The sequence below is a fragment of the Ovis aries genome, chromosome 22 (genome assembly GCF_016772045.2).
Source record: "Ovis aries strain OAR_USU_Benz2616 breed Rambouillet chromosome 22, ARS-UI_Ramb_v3.0, whole genome shotgun sequence".
Classification (NCBI taxonomy): Eukaryota; Metazoa; Chordata; class Mammalia; order Artiodactyla; family Bovidae; genus Ovis; species Ovis aries.
Window position 1 is genome coordinate 31,116,399 of NC_056075.1, and position 13,854 is coordinate 31,130,252.

At 49.3% G+C, this 13,854-nt stretch overlaps 1 long non-coding RNA gene across 1 annotated transcript in view; it reads left to right on the forward strand.

The window, feature by feature from the left end:
• Nucleotides 1–1,983: 1,983 nt before the first annotated feature.
• LOC114110310 (uncharacterized) overlaps nt 1,984–13,854 on the forward strand; it is a 36,878-nt gene continuing 25,007 nt past the window's right edge. The window contains exons 1-2 of the long non-coding RNA XR_003586607.3: nt 1,984–8,974; nt 9,158–9,224. This is a non-coding gene — a long non-coding RNA (uncharacterized LOC114110310). The remainder of the gene's footprint in view (nt 8,975–9,157; nt 9,225–13,854) is intronic.

Here is a 13,854-nt window from a genome sequence, read left to right on the forward strand (position 1 = left end):
CACAGGAGGCTTCCCCGGTGGCTCCGAGGTAAAGAATCTGTCTGCCCATTTAGAAGACACAGGTTCAATCCCTGGGTTGGGAAGATCCCCTGGAGGAGAAAACAGCAACCCACTCCAGTGTTGTTATCTGGAGAAGTCCATGGACAGAGGAGCCTGGCAGGTTATAGTCCATGGGGTCACAGAGTCAGACACGACTTCATGACTAAACAACAACAAATGGCCACTGGATGAGAACAGAGGGATGGGCAGGTAGGTCTGGCAAAGGGGCTGGGGGTGAGAGAGGGGCACCATTTGTTCAGGTCACTGAATGAAGTCCACCCTGCTTGGACCATATGTCCTGAGAGACTGACAGAAGGTGAAGAGGCTGGAGAGGGTTGGGACCAGGCCACACAGCCACTTGGAAAGATTCATCTTGAGGACAATGCAGAGCCTCTGGAGGGATTCGGAGCTGAGGATGAGAGTGATCAGAGGGTTTTTGTTTGGAACAATATTCTGGCTGCTGGGTGGGGACTGATGGGGTGAGGCATCTCAGGAGCAGTAGCAAAGAGATGATAGGAGCTTGGAAAGTCCAGGGCTCCTGCTTCCCCTGAGGTCACCCGAAGGCACTGGCAGACAGTGCAGAGCCAGACACTGGTATTTCAGAGAAGTCTTTGCTGGCAAAATACTGTACACCACCGCCCCTACCCTCTGTGGATTTCCATCTCTAGAGGGTGAGTCCCAGGCGCAGAGCTTCCTGTTTCTGATTACATGAAACCATCTTGAAGGGTTAATTCAGTCCATCTTGGTGGGCTGTAGATCTGGTCATAGGACCTGGTCTGACTCCCCGCATGATTTGAACCTCAGCAGCGTTATCTCTGGGGCTTCCCAAGTGGCGCTAGTGGTGAAGAACCTGCCTGCCAATGCAGGAGACGTGAGAGAGGCAGGTTTGATCCCTGGGTCAGGAAGATCCACTGGAGGAGGAGGGCATGGCAACCCACTCCAGTATTCTTGCCTGGAGAATCCCATGGACAGAGGAGCTTAGTTGGCTACAGTCGATAGGTTCGCAGAGTCAGGACTGAGCAACTGCACGCACACACACGCCTTGTCTTAACCACAATCAGGATTAGAGGAGGCCATGAGTATAGAGGTCTGTGTGTCCCCTGAGCCCCCAAAGGCTCATTGGCAATGCCAGAGCATGAGAGTTGGAGGCCCTCAGCACCCTGTGGATTCTGCTTGGGACCAGAAGATTCGATAATCCAGAAATCTGGGACTCGCCCCCACCTCATTCCTGCACTAGGCTTAACCAGGCCACTCCAGGAGAAAAGCCCTCTGTTTGCAAGTTCAGGAAACCTGTAACTTGGCAAACCTGTCTACTCTGCCTGCCATGAAGCACTTTCAGCTGCAGACTCATGGCGCCTGTGCACCCCTCCCTGTGATACTCCATACCTGATCATTTGCTTGAAATCTAGTCCTTATGCTTTCAACATGTGCTTATTATTTGCCAGTGACCTGTCTCTCCCAGAAGTTCCCAGAGAATGAGTCTGGGTCTTGGAGGAAACAGCTGGGATTTCTGAGAAGGACACTTTAAAATTAAGACTTGGGAGTCAGAAGATCTGATTATAATCCTAGTTCTAGCACCTCCCCTTGATTTTAACCTTCAACAGATGACCAACCTCGTTTTCCCCACCTGTAACTTGGAGATAATGGTTGCTAGCATTTTAGTCAATTGCCCAGGCCAGTGCTCACGTAGGGCTGAGACAAATGTGTATGGGCTAAATTGCTTCAGTCATGTCTCACTCTTTGCAACCCTATGGACTATAACCCACCGGGCTCCTCTGTCCATGGGATTCTCCAGGCAAGAATACTAGAGTGGGTTGTCATGCCCTCTTCCAGGGGATCTTCCTGACCCAGGAACTGAGCCCTTGTCTCTTAAATCTTCTACACTGACAAGTGGGTTCTTTACCAACAGTGCCACCTGGGAAGCCCATAGAAACAAATACTGCCAGTCTTTTCTGCTCCAGCTTGGAAGCTGGAGGCTTGTTTTTGCTTGTGAAGCTACTCTAAGCTGAGCTGGCCTGGGCTGGCTGGTTTGGGTGGTGCCAGCATCATGCCTTCTGCACTGCTGTTTTAGGGAGATTTGTGATGGTAATTTGACGTGTCAGGCTCTTAGCTTTCTCTTTTTCCAGCCGGATGAAAGGAAGACCTTGTGTTCTTTATTAGAGCAAGAGGGTAGGACTGGACGAACTTCAAGACCCAGACCAGATCCATAGTGACCACGATGGTTTCTCCTGAAGCAGCTCTGAAACCGAAGTCTCCTGGTGGCCAGGTTGGTGCTCCTTCCTGCCTTGCTGCCCCCCAGGCTGGTTGACTGTGTTTTGATGATAGCACTCTGCCCTTGTCTCCATAACTTTGCTTCTCCTACAAGTGGGAAACCACACCATCCTTCCCTGGCTGCCTAGCAAAATCACATCTAAACATTAAAACCAAGCTATACCCCAGCACTCTTTAATGTTAGTAGTGGGAGGAACCTGGGATTTGGCAACAGTTATTTCATGGCTTAAACCTTGTATCTGACTCCTTTTCAATATCCCTCCCTGCTCATGAAGGTGGCCAGTAGGGGTATGTGGGGAGGGTATCATGCTGCCAATCAGAGGGGCTGCTCCTGGGCTTGCCCTCAGCCCAGTCCATCCTCCAAGGCTCTGAGGGAGCATCTTTCTACCACTCTTTCTTCTTGCTCAAATGGCTTGGGTTCAAAGACTGGTGTCTTCACCAACTCTACTGTACCCACCTCACGGGGGAACTTTTGTCAGAAGAGTTTCAGACATAAACCAAGAGGAAAGCATGAGAAATGTGGATATTTTGCTTTTGGAATGATCTCTCCTCTTTCAGCATCCCCTCGCCTAAAGTTCTCCCAACCTCTCCAGCACCTGGATAAGAGGGACTTGGACACTGGTGTTAGACATGGAGTTACACAGTGGCTCCATCTCTGGCTGTCTGTATCAGTTTGGACATGTTTCATTTTCCAGAACCTCACAGTCCTCTGAAAAATGGGTAAAATATTACCTTTCCCCACAATGTCACAGCCTGGCTATCATTTCATTTCTACATGTTTATCATGGTTTATATGTTTGAGAGTTTAAGTTCCAAAGGGGGAGGAGCTATGTTATCTGCTGAATCTTCGGCACCTGAAACCCATAGTAGGTACCCAGTAATCATTTGTCAGATACAGTGAGTGAATGGTGTGTGATGTGATGGAGGACACAGAGGGCAGTACTGTATCTCTCTCTCTATTAATATTATCTGCTGCTGCTGCCAAGTCGCTTCAGTCATGTCCGACTCTGTGCGACCCCATAGATGGCAGCCCATCAGACTCCCCTATCCCTGGGATTCTCCAGGCAAGAATACTGGAGTGGGTTGTCATTTCCTTCTCCAATGCATGGAAGTGAAAAGTAAAAGTGAAGTCACTCAGTCGTGTCCAACTCTTAGCAACCCCATGGACTGCAGCCTACCAGGCTCCTCCATCCATGGGATTTTCCAGGCAAGAGTACTGGAGTGGGTGCCATTCTTTTATCTGTTATCTACCCACCCACCTACCTACCAATTGGCCAAAAAGTTAATTGGGGTTTTTCCATAACATCTTACAAAAAACCCCAAATGAACTTTTCAGCCAACCCAATATCTATCTATCTATCTATCTATCTGTCTGTCTATCCATTTGTCTTTATATATCTATATACTTCTCATTTGGCAGTAGGATGAGTGCTTGGGAATATGAAAAAGGGTTTCAGCTTTTAAACCCAGAGAGATGGTGTATGAGTCAGGGTTCTCCGGACACAGAGAACTGGTATGATGTTTGTATGTGTGTGTCTCTGTATCTGAATTTACCTATATATCTGCCTATCTATGGGCTTCCCTGGTAGCTCAACTGGTAAAGAATCTGCCTGCAATGCAGGAGACCCCAGTTCGATTTGTGGGTCAGGAAGATCCCCTGGCGAAGGGATAGGCTACGCATTCCAGTATTCTTAGTCTTCCCTGGTGGCTCAGATGGTAAACAATCTGCCTGCAATGCAGGAGACCTGGGTTTGATCCCTGGGTTGGGACAATCCCCTGGAGGAGGGCATGGCGACCCACTCCAACCTATGGAGAATCCCATGGACAGAGGAGCCTGGTGGGCTATAGACCATGGGGTGGCAAAGAGCTGGACATGACTGAAGTGACTAAGCACAATACAGCCGCCTATCTATGGAGATTAATCTAGAGAATTGACTCACACAATTGTGGAAGCTGGCAAGGTCAATATCTATAGGGTAGGCTGGCAGGCTGGAGGCCCATCGAAGAGCTGCAGTTTGAGTTCACAGGTGGTTGTCAGGGTCCTGCCCCGGTGGATCCAGGGTAATTCAAAGGGAAGACAGAGTAGGTGAGGAAAAACTTAATTATTTAGAAATATAAAAGAAATTAAGAGGAAATAGTTTAGTAGGAAAATTTAGTGGAGAAAAGATGCTGAATAACTTGGTTTACGTGGAGAACTAATAAAACCTCAGGACAAGAGATTTGCACCATCTATGTTAGGCCACCGGCACCTGTTTGAGTAGCGGAGGGTGCCCCGCCTTGGGCTCCCTCTTTCATGGATCTTAGAAGCCGGGGCAAGTAAGTAGACATGGTGAGCCTCCACACCCCAGATGGGAATTCAGCCAGAAAATAGAGTAAGAAAAGACACAGGGGAAACCAGTCCAGTGACTGGTCTATCCTTTATTGTCCGGAAAGGCCTTATATACTCTTGATTTTAGAGATCAATGGATAATACAAAATAATGCAGTGTCAACTGCCCTGACTCTTATCGAGACCAGGCTTTCTCTCTGCATACCTAGTTGTATACACAAGTCTTAGGTGATTTACATCATCTTCTGGCCAGAAGGCCAATTAACATTTTACGGCCCTTTTCTGATAAGGGTAATAGTGTTGTTCTTCCCAAAGTCTGGTGCCACTCTCAGAAAGCACCAAATAAAGTTACATTCTTACATAGCAAGGATACAACAATTTATAACAAGAAATGGAGTACAGTGATTTATAACAAAGAGAAAATTAATTAACTCAAAAGTCTAGTATTGCTAACATCAAAACTACTATATTCCTATTTCTGCATCCTGATTACATTGATTAATATTCTCCCAGGTGCCTAAAAGATAAAGGGTATGGAGGCCTGGCGACAAACATTAACTCAACAAACTCTTCACCAACTAATTCTTAACTCTAAAAGGCTCTATATCTTTAAGATGTTTTGAGCTTTGTGCCTCTCACGGTTGGGGGCTATAAAAAATCCTCAAGTCATAAAGTCTGGGCAGACCAGTCAGATAAGTTAGAAAGCCATCAAAGGGGTTTAAACTGAGACATTCTTTTTATATGCAGGAGACTGTTAACTGGAGCTCTGAATTAACTTTTTCGGGGATAGCCCCCTGTTATGTCAGAAGAGTATAGTATAGCAGACAGTAAACAGACAGATTTTGGTTTTGGGGTAGATGCTCAGACAGAGGACCCCTTGAGACCTGACTCGCCTTGCCCATCAGGCCTCTCCGCATGACCTTGTCATGGGTGGGATCTCCCGTGCTGGCTCCTGGCAGGTTGTCTGCCGGCCAAGTACCCTCTTGCTTGGGGGAGGTCAGTCTTTTTCCTTTCAGGCTCTAGCCGATGGGTGAGACCCACCCACATTATGGATGGTAGTCTGCTTTACTCAAAGTCTACTGATTTAAATGTTACTCTTATCTTAAAAAAAAAAAACCCAAACACCTTTTCAGAGACATCTTGGATAATGCTGAATCAGATATCTGGGTACTGTGGCCTAGCCATTTCATTCTGCAAATATGTGTGTGTGTGTGTGTGTATAACCATTATGTGCATGGTTGCTCAGGCGTGTCTGACTGTTTGCAACCCCATGGACTGTAGCTCGCTAGGCTCCTCTGTCCATGGGGATCTCCACGCAAGAATACTGGAGTGGGTTGCCATGCTTTCCTCCAAGGGATCTTCTTAACTTGGGGATCGAACCCAGGTCTCCCCTCATTGCAGGCGGATTCTTTACTGCCTGAGCCACTAGGGAAGCCCAAGAATACTGGAGTGGGTAGGCTATCCCTTCTTTGGGGGTCTTCCCAACCAAGGAATTGAACCGGGGTCTCCTGCATTGCATGTGGATTCTTTACTAGCTGAGCCTAACTACCCATTTTAGACAGGTTAAAACAGAATGGTGATCTAGAAGTTTGTCTGTACTCAGGACAGTGGAGTTAGTAGGGGTAGGTTTTCCTGCCCTAGCTTTTAGCCCAAACACAAAAGGTGGTCTTGGCTCATTAAGACTGGCCCTGACCTGGCAGGGAAGGACCAGAAAAATGCTCAGAACTGATCAGCTCACATGGTTCAGTGCTTCCCAATCACATCCCAATGGTCTTTTGTGTGTGCAGCAGAGACACCAGCCTTGCCTTTGCTCTCTGGGTGACTCAGCTGCTCCCTGCCACTCTCCATGGAGACTGCGAGAGGAAGCCTCAAAGTCTGGGTCACGCTGGGCCCGGATTAGTAGCCGCTCTGGGTTCTCTGTCATGTAGTCTGCACCTGGCAGGATCTGGGCCTCCCTATCATCACACTTGCTCACCCACAAGCAGCTCTGGCTGTACTCGCTGTTCACAGTCTTAGTCCTGAACCACTCACTGCAGCTCACTTGCCTATGCCCTGGTGTCTGACTGCTGGCTGTCCTGGCAGCCAACATGGTTGGCTTGGGCACATGCTGTTGTCCTCTGGGTCTTGGCTTCTCTTGTTGATACTTGCTCAGTGACAGTGATGCCTGCTCTCTGTCCCAGAAACATGTGCAGAATGTCTTGGGCATGCCTCCCTGACCCAGTCCCTGGGGCCTTACTAGGATGTTGACAGGGGTGACTCACTCTCTGCTGGGCTCATGTGCACCGCTGAACCTGGGCAGTTCCCATGGTGGGGGAGTTGGAGGGGTGTAGGACCATGGGAGCAAGGTGGAGAGAGGCAGTAGATGTAGAGTACCTTTTGTGAGACTCCAAGTCTGGGCCCTTCCTGGGGTTTGTTTGACCTTCTGCACATCACCGTCATTGCCCTAGTCCCTTCACATTGCTGTAATGTGGACTGCGACACCACAGACTGAGTGGTTTGTAAACAACAAAAACTTATTTCTCACAGACTTGGAGGCCAGAGGGCCCAAGATCCAGGGGCCAACGTGGTTGGGTGAGGACCCTCTTCTGGGCTTAAGGCTTGTATCCTCCTGGGGAAGAAGGTACAAGAGAACTCTTCAGGGTCCTTTTTAGAGAAACACTAATGCCATTCATCAGGGCTCTGCTCTCATGTCCAGTTCAGTTCAGTCACTCAGTCATGTCCGACTCTTTGTGACCCCATGAATCGCAGCACGCCAGGCCTCCCTGTCCATCACCAACTCCCGGAGTTCACTCAGACTCACGTCCATCGAGTCTGTGATACCATCCAGCCATCTCATCCTTGGTCATCCCCTTCTCCTCCTGCCCCCAATCCCTCCCAGCATCAGAGTCTTTTCCAATGAGTCAACTCTTCACATGAGGTGGCCAAAGTACTGGAGTTTCAGCTTTAGCATCAGTCCTTCCAAAGAAATCCCAGGGCTGATCTCCTTCAGAATGGACTGCTTGGATCTCCTTGCAGTCCAAGGGACTCTCAAGAATCTTCTCCAACACCACAGTTCAAACGCATCAATTCTTCGGCCCTGAGCACCTCCCAAATGCTCTATCTCTGAATACCATCATATTGGGGGTTAGAATTTTAACATACAAATTTTGAGTGGATGCAAATATTCGGAACACAGTAGTCATGGTCCTACCTCTGAACCCATCAGAGACAGAAGACTTTTGCTAGTATTGTTGGGACTGGCTGAGTTCACTTATCACCTGGGTTCGCTATGGCAGATGGTGTAGTCTGAGAGGGATGGAATCTTGATGACATTGGTTTAGCCCTCAATCCAGATGAATATGAAGTAAGATCTGCCTCCAGACTTAAAAAAATTTTTCATAAGCAATTACATTCCCTTGCTTTTATTTAAACCAATCTCAACTGGGTTTTCTGTCACCTGCCACCAAGAAAATCCTAATGGAGCCAGCCTTGTGACCTTTGGGTCAAAGTCACCTCATCAATATTCTCAAAGGCTATGTGATTAAAAAAAAAAAAACTTTATTGCAGGATAATTGCTTTACAATATCGTGCTGGCTTCTGCCATGCAGCAACATGAATCAGCCACAGGAATACATGTGTCTCCTCCCTCTTGAACTTCCCTCCCATTCCCTGCCTCTAGGTGGTCACGGAGCACTGGGCTGAGCTCCCTGCATCACACAGCAAATTCCCCCTGGCTCTCTATTTTGCATATGGTAATATGTATGTTTCCTGCTGCTCTCTCAGTTTGCTCCACCCTCTCCTTCCCCCACTGTGTCCACGAGTATGTTCTCTCTGTCTTCGAAGGTTGCCTGACTTTGAAGGGTATTTAGTTGTTTTGCTTCTTTAATTGGGTATCACTTGGTCCTTGTGTTAGGATCAGCTATCTAATCCAAACTGTGTTGATAACATTCCTTTTGGTTTTCAATAGCCTTAATCAGTTCTTTGAACTTGTCTGAAAGTTGGAAGCCTATTACCCACTTGTTGTTTGTTGTTTTATGGGAGCCAACCAGTTGAATGTATAAGATGAGTTGGCACAGCTCCTGGATGAGTGAAGAGGAACTTTCAATCATCCATTGATTCCTGGAATTCTTCTATGCTGAGGGTAGAAGGTGGAAGATTCCTGGTCATCTGGGCTTCCAGGATCCAGCTTATTCTCCATGTGTTGCTAAAAGAGGACAGAGCAGGTGTTCTCATAACAGTTCCCTGGCTGAGCAAATGCTGCAACCCAGTCATCAGCACTGAAGGCAACCGAGTTCATGACCCACATCCTGACTGTTTCTGAACAGGAGCTATGGCCACCCAGTGATTTATTTCATGGGTAAGCCTTCCAGGAAAAGGATTTTGAAGTTGTTGGAATGCGTGTATATTTTTGTGTGTTGAGTTTTGAGGATATTCTTCTTTGATCTAGTTGGCAAAATGAAACGATATGAGCTGAGAGCATGGGCCGTTTGGGTTTCCAACTTTCTGCATTTACGTTCTGCCTCTTTTCACATTTTTATAGATGATCAGCCTTCAAAACTGCAACGGTGATTGGGCATGAATCCTGTAAGTGCCAATAATGTGTGAAGGTGAGTCCAGTGAAAAATGAGGAAGCCTTGTGGTCAAGAGCACGTACACTGGGGTCTGCAGACCTGTGTTCCCTACACGCCAATTCCAGAGGGAGTGGAGTGTCTGGGAACCACAGTCCTCTCTTCTTTCCTAGATATCCTGGGGTCTCACCAACTCTTAAAATTCCTCCATGTTTTTTTCTCACTTAGGATCTTTTTCTGTGTTGCTTCCACCAGGTACAGGGATGAATTCTGGATATTTGTTTTGCCCTGTTATTTGGTTTCATAGGGGGTGGGTCTCTGAGCCTTTACTTTCTCTCAAACTAGCCTGAAACCACTGGGCAGGCTTAAAACTTGTTTCAGTTCTCTGCAAATCCTTCTCCCCACCTAGCATCTATCGCAGCACTGGCATGTAGAGGGTGTTTAGTAGGGCCTTTTGGTCCTGGGCCTTTGCTCTCCGTGGGGTGGGCGTGGCCACTGAATGTGAAGGAAGAGTCTGAGGGCAGAAGTTGGGTGTGGGAGGGGAGTAGCCAGGAGAGGGAGGAAGTCGTGGCCAGTGAAAGAGGGAGGCTAAACACCTGCTCTGTGGTCCAGTGTGCGTTTAGGTGCCCCAGGGCTGCACTGCGCCTCGAAAGAGTCAGCCTGGATTCATGGCTTGAGGTGGAAGCAAAAGTGACTGCAGCCACTTACATGAGGTGGACTGACCTGCTGGTCTGGTGCCCTTTCCTGGGCACCCAGCCCTGCTGGGTGGTCTCTGTCCTGACCCAGGACCTGTGATTGACATGAAGGGGGAGGAAGCCAAAGAGCTGTGGGTAAATGGTTTGCCTTGGCTCCGCTTGCTCAGAGAGCATGGAACACATCTGGAGGAGGTCCTGCTGCTCTCTGTCTGCAGTCTTATCCTAAGGATCTCGTGGATGAAGGAATCTTGAAGGCACCAGCCCTGTTCTCAAAGCTGTGTGTGCTGTGCTTGGTCACTCAGCATGTCCAGCTCTTTGCAGCCCCATGGACTATAGCCCAGCAGGCTCCTCAGTCCATGGGGATTCTCCAGGCAAGAAAACTGGAGTGGTTGCCATGTCTTCCTTCAAGTGATCTTCCTTCAAGGGATCTTCCCAACCCAGGGATGGAACCTGGGTCTCCTGCATTGCAGGTGGATTCTTTACCATCTGAGCCACCAGGGAAGCCTGTTCTCAAAGTGGAAATTCACAGGCGGGACTTGCTTTCTCTCTGCTTCCCTGGTCCTCAGCCCCCTGGAAGGTAACTGTCCTGGCTCGAGGAAGCTGGGCTGGGAGTGAGGTGTAGAGAGGGCTGGCACTTGTGGGACCCCCTCACGCTCTGCAGGTGGGCAGTGAGCTTCAGGGAGAGGAAACTGAGGAACAATGGCCCTCCCTGGTTTCCAGTGTGTGGACAAAAATGGGCATCTGGGTCTGGCTCTGAGCCGAGCCGAGCCCCTGGGGCCATGTGGAGGCCAACCCTTTTACTTACTCCTCTGTGGCTTGGACACATCACCTCCCTTTTCACTGCCTCAGTTTCCCCATCTGTAAAGTAGGTATCCTAATACCACCCTCACAGGTAAGTTAGATGAGTCTATGGAGGAAGCAGCGCTTTGCAAGCTTTAGTGTTCCTGCTGTAGTGGTGAGGGACAGGGAAGACCCTGGAGTATGGGAACCTCACATTGCAGTGCCCTGGGTCTGCAAAAAGATGGGAGGAACAGGAGAGGCTGCTCTGGGGAAGGCAGTCTTGTCCTCACGAGAGTCTTGGATCTCTGTCCTTTTGTCCCAGGGTACGAGAAACCAGGAACTCCACGTGGCTTTGGGGTGGTAATGGTAGGTGGCTGAAGTGGACAAAAAGACAGGCAGAGGGACCACTTCCCTCATTGCCTCTGGTCCATCCAGTCACTTGCTTCTCTTCTCAGAGCCGGTGCCTTTGATGTCTGCAGCAGCAGCCACGGGGGCCCTTAGACCTCCCAGCATAATCTTTTTATGGAGGTAGTGTTTGGGGACTCAGGAAGAAAAGCAGCCCTCTGGCATTGTCTTGGTCTTGGCTGCCCCTAAAAATACAATGTGATACGGCTAATGAGAAAGCACAACAGGGCCGGCTCGGCATGACCTAATATAGCCTGGCATTCGAGCCTGAACCAGGAAAGAAACGGGGACTGTGATTGAAAACACAGCATGTCTCTCCGATAGGGCGGCAGGGTGCCTGCGGTGATCTCCATGGCAGGGCAGCCCCTGCAGGTCTGAGCAGAGGCCCGGGGGGCTCTCCTGGAGCTCCCAGTGTGGTGGGGTGGGGGCCCAGCTGAGACCACCCTGCAGCCTCTCGCCCCTGCATTGACTAACTGGGTCAGCCTCAGATTGATGAGCCCAATAAGCTCTTGTGGGGAGGAGTAGAGGGCTCAGTGCCAGCTGGTGTTGTCATGAATCCCCTCTCCCCAAGACTCTGGAGAGCGGCGTGGACCAGCCTTCCCTGATGTCAGGGCTGTGGTCACCTGGCTAGACTAGATTGGTCGTACGTTGAGTCTCTAAGAGAATCTACCCGCCCTCCCGTCTCAAGCAATGGACTGACGCCAACCTGTGGAATCCCGATGGAGGCTACGCGGAAGTCTTGTTCCTCCTCTGCCTCCCTCCCGCATAGATGGGGTCCCGTGGGTCAGCCGTGGGGCCAGAGGGCTCAGAGGCTGCTCTGTGCTGATGTGTGACTTGGGTCTGGGGAGGGGAGGAGGCGCAACAAGAGAGAGAACCAAGGCTGTGAGCGACCATCTCATCCCCGTGCATCTGAGACTTTCCTGGCCTTGGCATGCAAGTCCTGAATCCCAGGGAATCCCTCGGTCCTGGGAAAGCCAGAATGGTTGGTTTCCCTACTGCATACCCCTGCTCCCCTAACCAGTTTGTGTGGGACCCCAGCATGCTCTCTGGACTGGAGTCCCAGGAGACCCACCCCAGGTCACAGGGCGGTCAGCTGACAGAGCGGGGACTGGAGTCCAGGCCTTCTGACCAAAAGTCCAAGCCTCTTTGCCCCCCTGCCTGTATTTCTCATGTCATCCATGAGCTCTCTCTAGTATTCTTGGCCAAGGCCTTTCCCCAGGATGGAAGTGGTGGTGATGGAGCAGAAAGAGGGGGCAGAGGAGAGACTTCCCAGGATTTAAGTTCAAGTTGCCTACTGATCCTTCAGACTTCATCTGTTTTTGCAGGAGGGCAGGTGGTGATCAGTCAAACACATTATTTGCATCCATACTCCCTTCCCCACCATAATAGGCCCCTGGCCTCTAAACAGTCACTAGGGAAATGGTGGGGGTCCCCAACAGGATTAGAGAGGGACACTGAGAAACCAGGGGAGTTAAAGGCTCTGGGCTATGAGACTTCAGGAGAAGACTCAATCTCTGCCCCTAAGAATCTGACGACCTGGTTAGAAAAATGCAGTGGGCTGGCCTGTGGCTGCCTGGCTGTGGTGCCACCCAGCTACACACACACACACACACACTCACACACACACACTCTCTCTCTCACACACACACACACACACACACACTCTCACACTCACGCAAACACATAAACACTCATTCTGGGGAACAATAGATAAAGGACGTGGCTTACGGAGATTGTATTACTCTCACTTCCCTTAAAGAATTTATGAGTTCAAATATTTATTGAATATTTGTTCTTAAACATGTTGTTCCCTCTGTCTGGAACACATTCTTTTTCTCCCTGCTCCTTTATCTCGGCCCCATCCCTGAGCCCAATTCCATCCATTCTTCTGGCCTCAGCTTAATATATCATATTTATTGAACACTTAGGAGGAAGTGCTTTGCACTGAATAACTCATTTAGTCCCAGTGAAAACCGTGCGAAGCTATTATACCCAGTTCACAGGCCAGGAAACGGAGTGGTTCACTGACCCCCAAGGACACGTGGATCTCAGCTGTTAGGCTGGGGCACAGATTGGCTTGTGTTTTCCCTAGAACGAAGGCTTTTCCAATCCCTATCTCCCTGTTCCCCAAACCTCTGGTTTTCCCTGGTAGTACACTTGTCACAGAGCTGTGAAATGCCTCATCTCACATTTCTTCTATGAGACAGTTCCTGGAGGCCTGCAACCCTCCTGGCTTCATCACTAGTTCTAGGCATTTAAAACGAGCTTAGTAAAGGCCTATTGAACGAATGAATGGATGGATAGATGGATGGAAGAACGGATGGGTGGATGAATGGACAGATGGAGGGATGGATGAATGGACAGATGGAAGGATGGATGAAAGGACGGATGGATGAAAGGACAGTTGGATGGATGATTTACTTCAATGGCTGAAGGAGAGCTGAGGCTGAGGTCCTCAGTGAAGGCCCTTGTTCTGTCGCTGTGGGGTACCACACACTGGCCACACTGAGCTCTTGATGTCACAGGTAAACACAGCTCTCCTTTCTGGGGTGACACTATAACTGTGAGATCAGAGAACAAGTTGATTTTTAAACACTTAGTGAAACTTGGACTATTTTTCTTTTTTTTTTTGGAAGAGTGAGTTCTTTTGTACATCCTTAGGATAAAACAGATTTGGAGGGAATTTCATGCTTGTGGAGGCCTTGACAGGCAATTCTCAGCTTTCCGTCCCCTCCCTACTCCAACTTTCCATTACAGTTTCTTCTCTGCTCTGGGGGGTGCTTTGGTGG